The following is a 14140-nucleotide window of genomic DNA, read 5'->3' on the forward strand; positions in this document are numbered from 1 at the left end:
GGGAACTGGAATCCCCTAGCCCCTACCAAGGATGAGTCTGTATTCCTGGATGCGTTCGGTTCCCGACCTTCCACCTCCTGGGTTTCTCCGCCTTTCGATCCACTCATGTCTGTGGTGGCTCGAAAGGCTTGGTCAGCCCCGGATACAGTGGAACCAACCCCGAGGAGACCTAGCAAGTTTATCACTGCACCCCTTGATAAGCAGTTCCTTACCAAAGGTGTTCCTGTGGATGCCATGTTGGTAGCAGCAGCCACTAAAAAGGAGTTAGCAGAAACTTCTTTGTCTGTCCAGCCTCCTAACAAGGAGTCTAGGACTATGGATAGATACGGGAAGCGAATGTTTGCTTCAGCGACCTTTTCTATGAGGTCACTGAATTAATTATGCCATTTTACCCAGTTTCAGAGGGATCTCCTTAAAGAGATACCCTTCAAGATCCATCAGCTGAAGGGGATCAAGCTAAAGTGGCTTCCCAGCTGGCGACCCTTAATTCTGTAGTCAAGTCCTCCATGAGGTTCATTTCCTATGCAGCCGATGGTGCGAGTAGAGCCGCAGGTACAGGCGTGGCCCTTAGGAGACACGCATGGATGCGACTGTGTAATTTTGCGGAACCCTTTAGAGCGTCATTCACCAACACCCCCTTTAACGGTTCCTTTCTTTTTGGACCACAGATGAAAGACACTTTGACTAGGTGTGAGCAAGAAGGCAAGACTTTCTCTGCCGTGGGAGTCCGTTTTTCCACTCCTTCCAGACCATACCCCATGGGTCAGAAGAGTGGTAAAATGTGGTTCCGAAAATCCCAGGGAGCCCCGCCTGACACACGTAGCGATTTTTCCTCCAGGGGCAGAGGAGGAAACAACAACAACAGAAGCCACCCTCATGGCAGATGGGGACCGCAGAACCAGGGCAGCAGAGAATCCTTCTCTGAGAAGCCCTTCCAGCATCCCTGAAGGGTTGCCTGGCTGCCCGTCTCTGGAGGCAGTCAGGGGAAAACTTTCACTGTACCCAAAAGCCTGGCAAAGTTTTACGCAAGACAAATGGGTACAGTCAGTTATATCTGGAAGTTACAAAATCCCTTTCTCTCAAACTCTCTTACCGTCAAGCAAATCCCTTGCAAATGTTCCACCCAATCTGAGGGACCAAGCAGTCATAGAAGTTTCAAAACTGCCAGAAAAAAAGAGTCATCCAGGAAGTCCCGGCAGACCAAAACGGATCTGGAACTTACTCAAGGTTCTTTTTGGTACCAAAAAAGACAGGGGACTGGAGACTGATTCTGGATCTCAGCAGACTAAACAAGTCTGTTCAAAGAACAAAGTTTCGGATGGTCATGCTATAGTCCATTCTACCCTTTCTGGGTCAGGACAATTGGTTGTGCTCCATAGATCTTCAGGATGCATAGTATCACATCAAAATGGACAGGCGCTCCAGGAGATTCCTTCGTTTCCGACTGGGAGCCAGTCATTATCAGTTCAGAGCTCTGCCCTTTGGTCTCACCACAGCCCTCAGGGTGTTCACCAAATGTATGGCCGTGGTCACGGCTCACCTGAGACATCAAGGATTCCAGGTGTTTCCATGTCTAGACTGGCTCCTCACTGCTACTACCAGGCATCAACTTCTGCAAGCCAGGGACTACACAATCACAATCTGCTCCCAGCTAGGCATCACAATAAACTTTGAAAAATCTGCCTTGTTGCCCTGTCAATCTGTCACCTATATAGGAGCAGACTTAGACACAAGGAACATGTCCGCAACGCTTCTGTCAGACAGGGTATCTTTAATTCGCCAACAAGTACAAATTCTAATGCAGAACAAAATGATCCAAGTCAGGTTCATCCTTCAAACTCTGGGTTCCATGGCAGGGGCAATTCTTCTAATCCCACTGGCCTGCTTTCACATGAGGATCCTTCAGTGGCTTCTGTTCACACAGTGGTCTTTCCAACAGCTGCCCATGTCTCACATGATCATGATTACAGAAGCATGCAAAAGGCACCTTTCCTGGTGGTTGGTCTCCCCACTAGTAATTCAGGGCAGACCCTTCATTCATCCCCCTCCGGTTGCCACAGTGACCAGAGACGTCTCCCTGATAGGGTGGGGGGGGGACATTATCAGGGCAGGACAGTCCAAGGCACTTGGCAGCCTCACGAGTACCATCTGCATATAAACGTGCTAGAAGTGAGAGCCGTGCTCCTAGTGTTGCAAGCTCTTCAGGACTCTCTCCCTTCTGGGACCATTGCAATTCAAACAGACAACATGTCAGTGGTGTGGTACATCAACAAGCAGGGTAGAACCAGGTCCTACCCCTTATGTCGAGAAGCACTCAGACTCTGGCAGTGGGCGATTTCCTCCCAACGATTTCTGATTGCGACTCACATCCTTGGGAGGTCCAACGTCATAGCAGACAGGCTCAGCAGAGCTATTCTCATGCCTCACGAGTGGTCTCTGAATCAGGAAGTTGCGGATCTTATCTTCCGCAAATGGGGACAGCCTTGCTGCGATCTTTTTGCCACCCCCTTCAACAGCAAATGCAGCAACTACTTCTCCCTTCTTCCGCTTCCAGGTCACACACCCAGAGAAGCTCTAGTCCACGATTGGCCTCAGGGACTTCTTTATGCCTTCCCTCCATTTCCCCTGATACCAAAACTCATACAGAAAGCAATATCGTTGGGTTGGAAAATGATCCTAATTGCCCCCTACTGGCCTCGACAGATATGGTTTCCGTTCCTGCACCATTACCTTCTTGATCAGCCCTGGACTCTGGATCTGATTCCAGACCTGCTGATTCATCAATCAGGCGGGCTGCATAAATCCCTCCAAACACTCCAGCTCACAGCTTGGTTGCTCCACTTCCAACCTTAGCCAGGCTTCCCAGCATTTCCCCGGCCGTACGTGAAATTATTGTTTCCTCGCACAAGTCCACCACTAGAAGGACTTATGCTAGCAAATGGAAACATTTTTCTTGTTGGGCAGAGGCTGGGAACATAGATCCCCTTTCAGCCCCAGTCCACAAAATCTTGGAGTTCCTAGCAGAACTTTTTCATTCTGGGTCCGCTTCTGCTACAATCAGGGTTCAATTAGCGGCCATTTCAAACTTTCATGTTGGTTTCTCTAATGCAAACATCATGTCTCATAAGCTGTGTAAAGCTTTCCTAAGAGGGACTACTCTCCTTAGACCCCCCCCCCAGTGAGAGATCCCCCTCCTCCTTGGGACCTAAATTTTGTACTAACCTCCTTAATTTTGCCCCCTTTTGAACCTGCAGCGTCCTGCTCCATTAAGTTTCTATCTTGGAAAACTCTCTTTCTGGTAGCTATTACTTCAGCCAGATGCATCTCTGAACTTCAGGCACTATGTGTCTGTCCTCCATACTTAGTTTTTCATAAGGACAGAGTTGCTGTGAGGACTAATCCCTCTTTCCTTCCGAAAGTCTGCTCAGAAAATAACTTAAACCAATCTATAGACCTACCTGTGTTTTTTCCCAACCACACCAACAAGGCAGAATACAAATTACATCAATTAGATGTTCATAGACAACTGCATTTTTACCTGCATAGGATGAAGGACATAAGGAAGTTGGACCAACTATTCCTTTCCTATGCTCTGGGCAAACACGGTCTTCCAGTTTCCAAAGTGACCTTATCCAGGTGGTTGTCTCACATTATTACTTTCATTTATCAATTGAGAAACAAAGAGTTGCCTATCAAACCAAAAAGTCATTCTACTAGGGCTTTGGTCACCTCTGTAGCCTTCCAATCTAGGTTGCCCATGGAGTCTATCTGTGCAGCTGCTATGTGGGCAAATCCTCATACCTTTATTTCTCATTACAAGCTAAATATGGTCTCCAGGAGCAGAGCTGACTTTGGTTCCACTATTCTGAAGAGTCTGTTTGAATGAGCCACCCAGGATTGTAGGTGCTAGGGACGCTGTCCCAACCAGCAAGAACGAAGGCGAGATAGACAACTTAACATAAAGAAGTTATGTACCTACCATAATGTTCCATGTTAGTTGTCTTCATCTCGCCTTCTTTCTTGCGTCCCACCCTCCGTCCCCTGTCCTATTGGATCGAGAGGAGTTTTGGTTTCACTGGCTGAGTGTTCTCTGGTTGGTTTCCTCTACTGACTTAGAGAGTATGACAGGTATGCTCAACCTGTTTGTTTGGACAGATTGATTCTCTGGCTATGTCTGGGGTTATCTATTACAAACGAGATATGGGTAGCTAGCACTAGGCATGATGGGATAAGGGGTAGCGTTGCGCCAGTAAACAGCTCTCGAGCTCTAGAAGATGGCCGAGTCGGAGCAAGAAAGAAGGCGAGATGAAGATAACTAACATGGAACGTTATGGTAGGTACATAACTTCTTTTTTTGAATAATGGACAATGTCAGGTGATTCATGCAAATAGCATGTCTTTAGAGTGATTGTGATAATATAGAAGAGAAGCAAAACTGTAATTTTATTTGTGGAACTGTGCAGATAGTACATTTTTGAAATGTGTGGTTAGACTATAAACTGAATCTGAATCTGCAACAGCAGGCTATATTCATATGTTTAAAAAAATTAATCAGAACCACCTGCAATTATATAATCTTTTTCAAACCTCGGTGTGCAGCAAGCATTTGGCACTGAGCATGCTATTACAAAAGCAGAATCTGTGAGAATGAAAATGTAAATGTATCAAAATGCTAAGAAAACTTTTAACAATATAAAGTAATGTGGGAAGGTATCTAAATGCAAGCTGAAACAGGAAAAAAGGACAGTTAGGCATTTCAAAGGGTATGTAAACCAGTCCTTGGAGCAGTCCACAAAGTTTTCATTGGCAAGTGGTCATGCATCCACTTAACAGTGTTAAGATAAATTGTGGTGCCAACTGCTGACAATATCAAGGAAATTTTAGACAATGACATCCACATACCTTAACAGCTCAAGGAACAGTGCTGCTAGCATACCTCTCAACTTCTTAGAGCAAGACATCTGTACAAAGCTATTAAGAAAAGTGAGACAAAGGCCCAAAAATAGGGACAATTTTTAAATATTGCTCTTACAAACTTAGAAAGTTGATAGAATAACATGTTTTGCATTAGCATGAATTTTCTGAAGGGTATGAAGTCTGAAACTCAAATGTTTGTCATTATTTTCTAACTTCAGTCTTCAATAATTTGCCAGAAAACCACAGTTTTATGAAAACCGGACCAAAAATATGAGGCAAAAATCTGGACATTCTGCAGAAATCTGTACAGTTGAGATGCCATTGGACAGGAAGGTTTTTGTAGCATTAATCATTTTGCTAAAGAGATTTTTCATTGTGCAACAGGGGTCATGAAAGGAATTTTGCAGTTAATAGCGTCATGAATTTTGCAGTACTTTGCTGAAGTTAAGCTGCAGTATGTGGCATAACATATTTGTTTTCCATGAACAGCAAATAAGAGAACCACCATTTTGTGGGCATTCTTTGGCATAACATCCCATTTTTCTGAGGTTCTGGAGAGAATTGACTGCACCTACATCGCTATGAAAGCACCACCTGTTCTACATAACATCTGCTATATCAACCAAAAGGCTTCCACTCCATACCGTAGGTGGTGTGCAATTCCTATGATTCCCACATATGACTCATGTGTGATCTTTACCAGCATTTCATGCAGGGTGTTTTTTCTTGGTAGTAAGTGCACACATTCCCACTTATAGAATCAACTGATGTTGTAAATCTTTATTCATTCCTTATTGATGGGTTTCGGTTCCATCCTTGGAACCGATTCAGCCAATACACAAGCTTGCGCCAGCCAAAATCTCTCGAGCTAAGTCATACCCATAGTGCCCCTCTCCTTCTTTCTTTAGACCTCATTTGCCACATACTTCACAAGACATGCCAAGCCAGCTCTCAGCTAAGTAGTAACATTTTTTCAATATATCTTCGCTGAATACCTTTCCAGTCTTCTTAATTTCTTTCTTTCCCCTTTAGCGATTAATAGTCCTCTGTACTTTTGTAGTTCTTGTGTGAGTTTTCTTTCCCTTTTTCTTACCTTTGGTATCCTTAGTACCATTGCTGGTACAGGCCCCTCCCTTTCCCTTGCTGTAATTGCTATTACCGTTGCTGGTATTTCCCTCCCTTTCTTACAAAAAAAAAAAAAAAAAAGAGGTTTAATTTCTTTCTTTCTATGTGCGTGTTACCTTAAAGTATTTTGTTGTTTAGTCAGCTGGTGATTGCTTTTGACTTTGTACTCTGTCTGGTTTATTCAGGATTGTGACATTATGTCTGACAAAAAAGGAATGACCAGGTTCTAGCAGTGTGACAAATGTGGGCAAAAGATGCCCAATTCTGATGGGCATCTTTCATGTGTCTTCTGCCTCGTAGTTCCTCACCTTCAGCTACAACCTGTGTGTGACATCTGTAAGAATTTTAGCTCTCAGACTTTGTCAGAGTGGAAAAATAAATTAATCCTATAGGGATTACTAAAACCTCCCTATTCAGATCCCCTTTCTGAGGCAGAGGTCTCATCACCTCCCAGAAAAGATAAAAAAAAAAAAGAGAAGCCATTCGGTTCTGACTTCTCCAAGTTCTAAGGAACCGAATTCTTCTCAGACATTACTAGAACCGACACCAAAATTATCGAAAATATCTGCTCTGACTATTATGGCACCAGAGCCCTTAGCTCCATCTACTGTGCCAAAGATGACACCTTCCACAGAACTGACAACAATGACACCTGCTTCGGTACCGATAGTTATTTCGGTACCACACATAATTTCAGCACCGACAGTGATTCCTCTCATGGCTCCTTCATCCTTGGTGTTGAGAACTGAAATTTTGCCTAGGACCAAATACTCACCTACAATTGATCCCTTTTTGTGGACAACAGTATAGTCCATTTCTCAAGAGACCTGACTGTCCTTCCGGAGTATCTACATGTTCCACCAGGAGTCTTTCCAAACTTGACATAGTGAGGCTTTTAGATCAGCTCCAAGCAGCCAGAGGAATTCCAACCCCTACCAAGACTTCCCTCCCACCTGGAGCCGAAGTTTTTTCTGCACGGACTTCAACATATCCCCCTTCAACCTCTTCCCAGACTTTGAAGCCCTCAGTACCAATGTCTATCCCGATGACTACTTCTCCATGGTTCTGGAGCCTACCCTCTGGACTTCAGTCCATTTGGAGCCATTCCACCCTTGGGATCATGACTGGCCTGTCAGAACCGTGACCCCTAATTCGGCGCCAATTTTTTCTACGGGGCCATCTACAGTTCCGGTTGCTTCGGCAGCTCCTAGTCCTGTTGGGGCTCCTATCCTGGAAGTGGGCTCATCAGAGCAGGGCGTGACCCTGGTCCCAAGGTTGTTCTTCTTGGTTCTGGGCTCCCATCCCTCTTCAGATGGGCCTGCATTCCAGGTGATGGTGAGGGCTCTTGCTTCTGCAAGCATGCAGTTGGCACCTCCAGCGTCAGAACCTGACTTTTTTCCTTTTCCTCTGATATGCAGCTGACACAGCCCACTATGCAGGGATATCAGGCATGGGAGCAGCAAGAAACCCTACTCCAGGGTACCTATTCTTTGGAGTCCTCCTCAGAAGGTCTCACTAAGGAGCCACCCTGAAAAAGAACATGCAAGAGGAAGCACGCTGATTTCCCTGAGGAATCCCTCACTGAAGATACATATTTCAATGAGGGAGAAGGGTCTCCATGGTCACCCCCTGAAGATCTCTCATTTGGAGACATACTGGAGATCCTGAAACAGACGAGTGACTGGAAGGCCATCAACCCTTCTACTGAGGAATCTGTATTCTTGCAAGTCTTCTGTGCTCAACCCTCTACTTCCTGGATGACCCCACCTGCAGATGAGCTGATTAAACTCATCATGCCTGGAAGGCCCCTGACACTGTTGAGCCAATTCCCTGAAGGCCTGGTAAATTCCTGTCTCCACCACAAGACCACCCTCACTTGTCCAGAGGTTTGGCAGTGGATTCCATGGTAGTGGTGGCGGCCACAAAGAAGAAAGTTCGACTGTCCATCCTCTGGGCAGGGAGTGCCAGATGATAGACAGACTAAGGAAGTGGACTTATGCTTCAGCAGCCTTTGTTTTATGGCCACTGAACTACCTGCCACATTTTACATGTCTCCAAAGGGACCTAATTACATAGCTTTCAGGTACTTTGGCAGGGGTATTTCCTGAAGAGGTGCGGGATAAAGTCACCTCTCCGCTTGCCACCTTAAAGTCCATTAGACTCCTGGGTGCAGACGATAATGACCAGAAGTTATCATATTGCCTTTGATCTTTACCCCAGGTCACTAAGGCAAATCCCTGATGTTCCACCCAGTCAGAGGGATGCAGCAGCACTAGAAGTTCTAAAACTGCAAAGAAAAAGAGTCACCCAACCAGTCCTACCAGACCAAATAGGATTCAGATTTTACTCAAGGTTCTTTTTAGTGCCAAAAAAGACAGGGGATTGGAGACCAACTTTGGATCTCAGTGTACTGAACAAGTTCATCACACAAGCAAAATTCCAGGTGGTCATGGTTTAGTCCATTCTTCCATTTCTGGAGAAGGACGACTGGATGTGCTCTATAGATATTCAGGATGTGTATTACCCCATAAAAATAGACAAACAATCCAGAAGATACCTCCGCTTCCGGCTAGGAGCCAGTCATTACTAATTTCGAGTACTGCCCTTTGGTCTTCCACAGCCCCCAGGGTGTTCACCAAATGCATGGCAGTAGTAGTAGCTCACCTGAGACTACAAGGATTCCATGTGTTTCCATATCTAGACGATTGGCTCCTTGCCACTCCAACCAGGAGTCTACTGCTTCAATCCATATCGTACACTCAAAATCTGTCAGGAAAGCTAGGGATCTCAATAAACACAGAAAAATCAAAGCTGGTACCAAAGCTTAGAGTTCATTGGAGCAAAGTTCGACACAATATCCTGCCAAGTTCCTTTACCTCATCATAGGCTACTAAGATTGAGATCTCAACTTCAGAAAATACTCACTCAAAATCTTGTCCCAGCTCATCTGGTCCTACAACTCTTGGGCTCTGTGGCAGCTACAATCACACTGGTTCCACTAGCAAGATTCCATATGAGGCTACTTCAGTGGCTCCAAGCATCTCAGTGGTCTATTTTAACACATCCGATGTCTTACGCAATCTGCATAACAAACCGATGCAAACAAGATCTGAATTGGTGGATGAAGCCAGTGGAGGTGTTATGGTGTCGTCCCTCCCCCCCTCAACCCAAAGCCACAGTGACCATGGACGCTTCCCTGATGTGGTGGGGCGGGGTATTTTCAGGGAAAGACCGTCCAAGGCACTTGGTCCCCCTTAGAGGCCAGGCTGCATATCAATGTCCTAGAAGTGAGGGCGGTGCTCCTGGTATTGCAAGCATTCCAAACAACCCTTCCACTGGGGACAATTGCTGTCCAATCAGACAATATGTCAGTAGTCTGGTACATCAACAAGCAAGGAGGAACCAAATCTTACTCATTATGCCAGGATGCCCTGAGAGTGTGGCAATGGGCGATAGCTTCCAATGCTTTCTCTTAGCATTGCACATTCCCAGGAACTCCAGTCTGGTTGCAGACAAACTGAGCAGGAACATCCTGATGCCTCACGAGTGGTCTCTCAACCCCGTAGTAGCGACACAAATATTTTGTCATTGGGGCCGGCCTTGGTGCGACCTCTTTGCTTCCCCCTTGAACCACAAATGCAGCAGCTTCTTCACCCTGATCCCCCCAGGGGGATTCACTGAGAGATGCTCTGTTACACAATTGTCCCTGGGTCTACTGTATGCCTTTTCCCCTATTCCCCTCATACTACATTTCTTGACGAAAGAAAAGTGGTTGAGAAGCAAGATAATCCTCATTGCACCCTATTGGCCCCATCAAGTCTGATTCCCCTTTCTATGGCCTCACTTGGTCCACCGTCCATGGACCCTGGATCCAACCCTGGGACTCCTATCTCACCCACAGGGGCTGGTCCATCCCAACCTTCAGAGTCTCAAGCTGACCGCTTGGTGTCTCCACTTCCGATGATTGCCAGGCAGATGAACGTATCTTCCCCAGTGTGAAACATACTTCTGGCTTCTCATACACCCTCCACCAGGAAACTCTATCATAGCAAATGGGTCAGGTTTGTAATCTGGGCTAAAAAATGAGGACTGGACCCATTCTCAATCCCGGTTCATAAGGTCTTAGAATACCTGTTGACTCTACTCCAGTCAGGAGCCTCAGCCTGTAATATTACAGTTCACTTAGCAGCTATCGCCAATTTTCATGATGGCTTTAATGATTCTTCATTAGTGTCCTACCATTTTTGCAAAACCTTCATGAAGGGAGTTCTGCACCTGAGACCACCTATTAAAAATCCTACTGAACCTTGGAATTTGACTCTGGTCTTACAAATTCTGACTTGTTCACCCTTCAAATCTTCTGCCACATGTGAATAAAGTTTTTATCTTGGAAAACCTTATTCCTTACACCCATCACCTCAGCCAGGAGAATATCAGAGTTACAAGCTTTGTGTGTTAATCGCCCTTACTTAATTTTCCATAATGAGAGAGTATCACTTCGAACTAACCCTTCCTTCTTGCCCAGAGATATCTTGAATCCAAATCTCAGTCAGCCCATTGATTTAAAAGTCTTTTTCACAATATTTCCTAACAAAGGTGAATGCCGTTTACACCTGTTGGATGTACATAGGTTGGTACTAGGCTATCGGCTGTAGGGCCTATACAAGCCTAGCCATAACAATTCCCTGACTATTTCTTCCCACAGTATTTACTTCCCTGGACCCCTGTCTAGCAGGATGACTGACGTGATCCCCGGGGTGAATTTCCTATCTCCCATCCAATCATCAAGGTGTGCTTAGTGTAGTCCTAATGTTCATCACCAGTAGCCCTGTTTGTTGACAGCTGCCCTTTCAACCACTATATTCTGATTTCAAAGTTGCTGTTTGTAAGTCTCCCACAGTATGATCACTTCATCTTTTCTTCTTCTTCTTCTTCTTTCGGCTTTTCCCGGTTAGGGGTCGCCACACGATGACTTCATCTTTTATCATGCTAAAATGGGCCTTGTAGCTAAGTACTTATATTAATGGAGGAAATTATCACACTTGTCTCTGAATCATAGCTGTAATGTGATATGATGTGCTATTTGTAGGTGTGAATGCTACCTTGCTCCCGTCTCCCTGTTCTTGCTCTGGGAGGTCATGTGCGCTGTGCATGTATGCATAACCACTGTGAAGACCCTATCACTGCCTGGATATGCTGACATTCCTTTGCATCACACAAGCATGGTGCCTGACTATGAGTGTAACATGATGTTCACTATGAGTGGCCATGTGTGTCAGACTATAATTATCCTCCTCATTCTGACCTAAAGAATGGATATGGCCACTTCATGCACTTGAGTTCAGCAAGGTGGCCTCCTGGGACAACAAGGAAACAAGGATCTTCCTTCAGCTGCTGCACAAATTACCATAGGAGTGCCTACTGGTGGGATGTAATGGCTATCTATAGAAAACCAATGCTTGCCACCAGTATGCCAGGGCAATGAGTGATGCCACTGTTCTCACCCATTCTGGAGTGCAGTGCAGGCACAGGTACAGTGACTCACAGCACAGCAACTCTTACACTTTCATAGGATTGTACTAGGCTGTTGATCCAGTGGACCGTTTGTAGCCTAGCCAATGATCTCACCCATTTACTAGGACATGAATTAATACCAGCCCTCAACCTAGTTTCATTCCCTTTCCATAAGGGATAGAGGAACCACACTGGGGGGTGGAATTATAAAAAGGGTCATGGTGCTACGCTAAGGGAAGTCTATTCCATAAAGAGCTATTCTCTGTGAAAGATATCTTTCTTGGTAACAAGTCCAGTTTGTGTTTCAGTAGTAGTTTAGGTTTCTTGAGCAGGTCTTTAAGGTGGTATTAGTTTTGTGGATGTATAAGAAATTACAAGAGTCCAGATCTTTCAAGGCTCCGTAAGCACAGTGCAGATCTCCCAATAGTCATTAGGAAATGGAAAAGAGTGAGAGTACTTCAAGGTTGTCAAGATAACTCAAGGAGGACTTATCCTTTATTCCTTTGGTAAGGAAATGCTGCAGTATTCCAGCTAGGTCATATGTCTGGCAATGTACATACGAAAGGAGGACTTGCATTCTATTCATCACCATCATCATCAGCTCCCCTTTTTCCCATTTTCTACATGGAGTCAGGATGTGGTGTCAGCTGTTGCCATCTCTCTTTAGTTAGTGTCACTGTCCTACCTTCTTCAACAGTCTTTTCTCACACACTTCATCCATTTCTTTGCTTGATGCCCTTGTTTCCTCTTTCCTTCTTTCTCCGAGCCTTAAATCTTCTTGTCAAGGTTGTCTTCTACTTTTCTGCACATGTGCCTTAATCACCATAATCTGTTCTCTTTGACCTTCTCTGCAATTAGAGCTACTTTGGCTTCTGCTCTGATGTCCTTATTTCTTTGTCTGTCCCACAGTGTGCATCCTACCACCCATTTGAAGACACTTTGTCTCTAACATCTCTAACTTCCTCAACTGCTCTGCCTTTGCTGCCCATATTTCTGTACTATACAGTAATACAGTACTGGTTGCACCACTGTTTTTAGGGGTCTACTTTACATGGTCGACATTTCAGAAAGTCGACTTTCATATGACCGAGACCATATGATCGACTTTCAGAATGCCGACCATGTAAAATAAACATAAAAACACAACAAACACTTACCTTAAACTGTTAGCAGGGGGCTCTGCCTCCCTGCACCCCCCCGTAACTTTAATATACCAACTCTGAGATTGCACTACAGTGCGGAAGTGGGAAATTTTCCCATTCCGCACTGTGTGAAGATAGCGGTTTCCCATGGTCGGCTTTTCAAAAGTCGATCATATGGTCTCGGCCATATGACAGTCGACTTTATGAAAAGTTGACCATGTGAAGGGGACGCGTTTTTAGTACACCTTACTTTTCAGCTTCTTTAGCATCCTTCTGTCATTACAGCCCCTGTGATTCTAGCTTTGACCTCCTTAATTAGAGTTCCCTTCTCTTTAACCACCCCTCCCAGATAATTTAAGGTGTTAATGTGTTCCACTATTTTCCTTTCTATTTCTACAATCTATTATTGACCTGATAGGAGTAGGGGGAACGGTGACATCCTTGGATGTAGAAAGCATGCCCCCAATGATGTCTGATCATAAAAAAGGATTTCCTAATAACAGTGGCCACATGGTGTTTAGAAGATAGTTCATTGTCAGTGAATGTGCCCAAGTCCTTAATGACTTGAGTCAAATTTTAGGGTGGTGCCATGTATGGGGAAGGAGCAGGAGTGCTTAAGTTTGTCAAAGGACGCAATGCTGCATTTTTTGGCATTTAGTTTTAGGCTGCAGTCCAAGCACCACTTGCTAGCATGAGTTAGGCCCTCCTGAAGAATATGTAGGTCAATTGTGGTATTTATGACAGCTCCAAGTTTGCAGTCATCAGCAAACTTCATCACCCACAAGCCTTTGAAATATGCTTTAATGTAATATCAGAGAAGTCAATACCAAAGATGAGCAGTCTCAGGACTGATCCCTGCGGTAAACCACAGGTAACTCCAAAATAAAAAAACTCAGGCTTAAGAAACATCAGAAGTAAATGAACTTTAATGTGCAAAGCTTTCATGCATAGCCCTTCCTCAGTACAAAGTCAACAAGACTACTCCGGGTCTTTCGGCTTTCCAGATTGTAGAAAGAGTTTTCTCTTCTTCTAGAGATCCATCTTGTCAGATCTACAATCCATCCCATCATCCCCTCATTGGATTAGAGTCTTGAGCTTATCATACCTGGCCAGGGTCAGCCTGCCCTGAAGGGCCTCCAAACTCTCCCCGTAGAGGGAGCCCCTTCTTCTTCCGAGACCTCTTCTGAGCCTCCCATGGAGGGGATCCCATGTAAGAGGAGACACATAGACTATCCACTGAAGTCTCTCACCAAGGACATAGACTTTGATGAGGGAGAAGGATCCCCCGGATCACCATCAGAGGATGCCTCCTTTGGAGACATTTTGGAATATTGAAACAAAGAGATGGCTGGTCAGCCCAAACTCCTTCTCCTGAGAAAGCTGTGTTTTTAGAGGCTTTCAGAGTGGGCCCATCTACATCTTGGGTGACCCCCCCCCCCCAA

Source organism: Protopterus annectens, chromosome 9.part0 (assembly GCF_019279795.1).
Source record: "Protopterus annectens isolate FY-2018-M chromosome 9.part0, PAN1.0, whole genome shotgun sequence".
Classification (NCBI taxonomy): Eukaryota; Metazoa; Chordata; order Ceratodontiformes; family Protopteridae; genus Protopterus; species Protopterus annectens.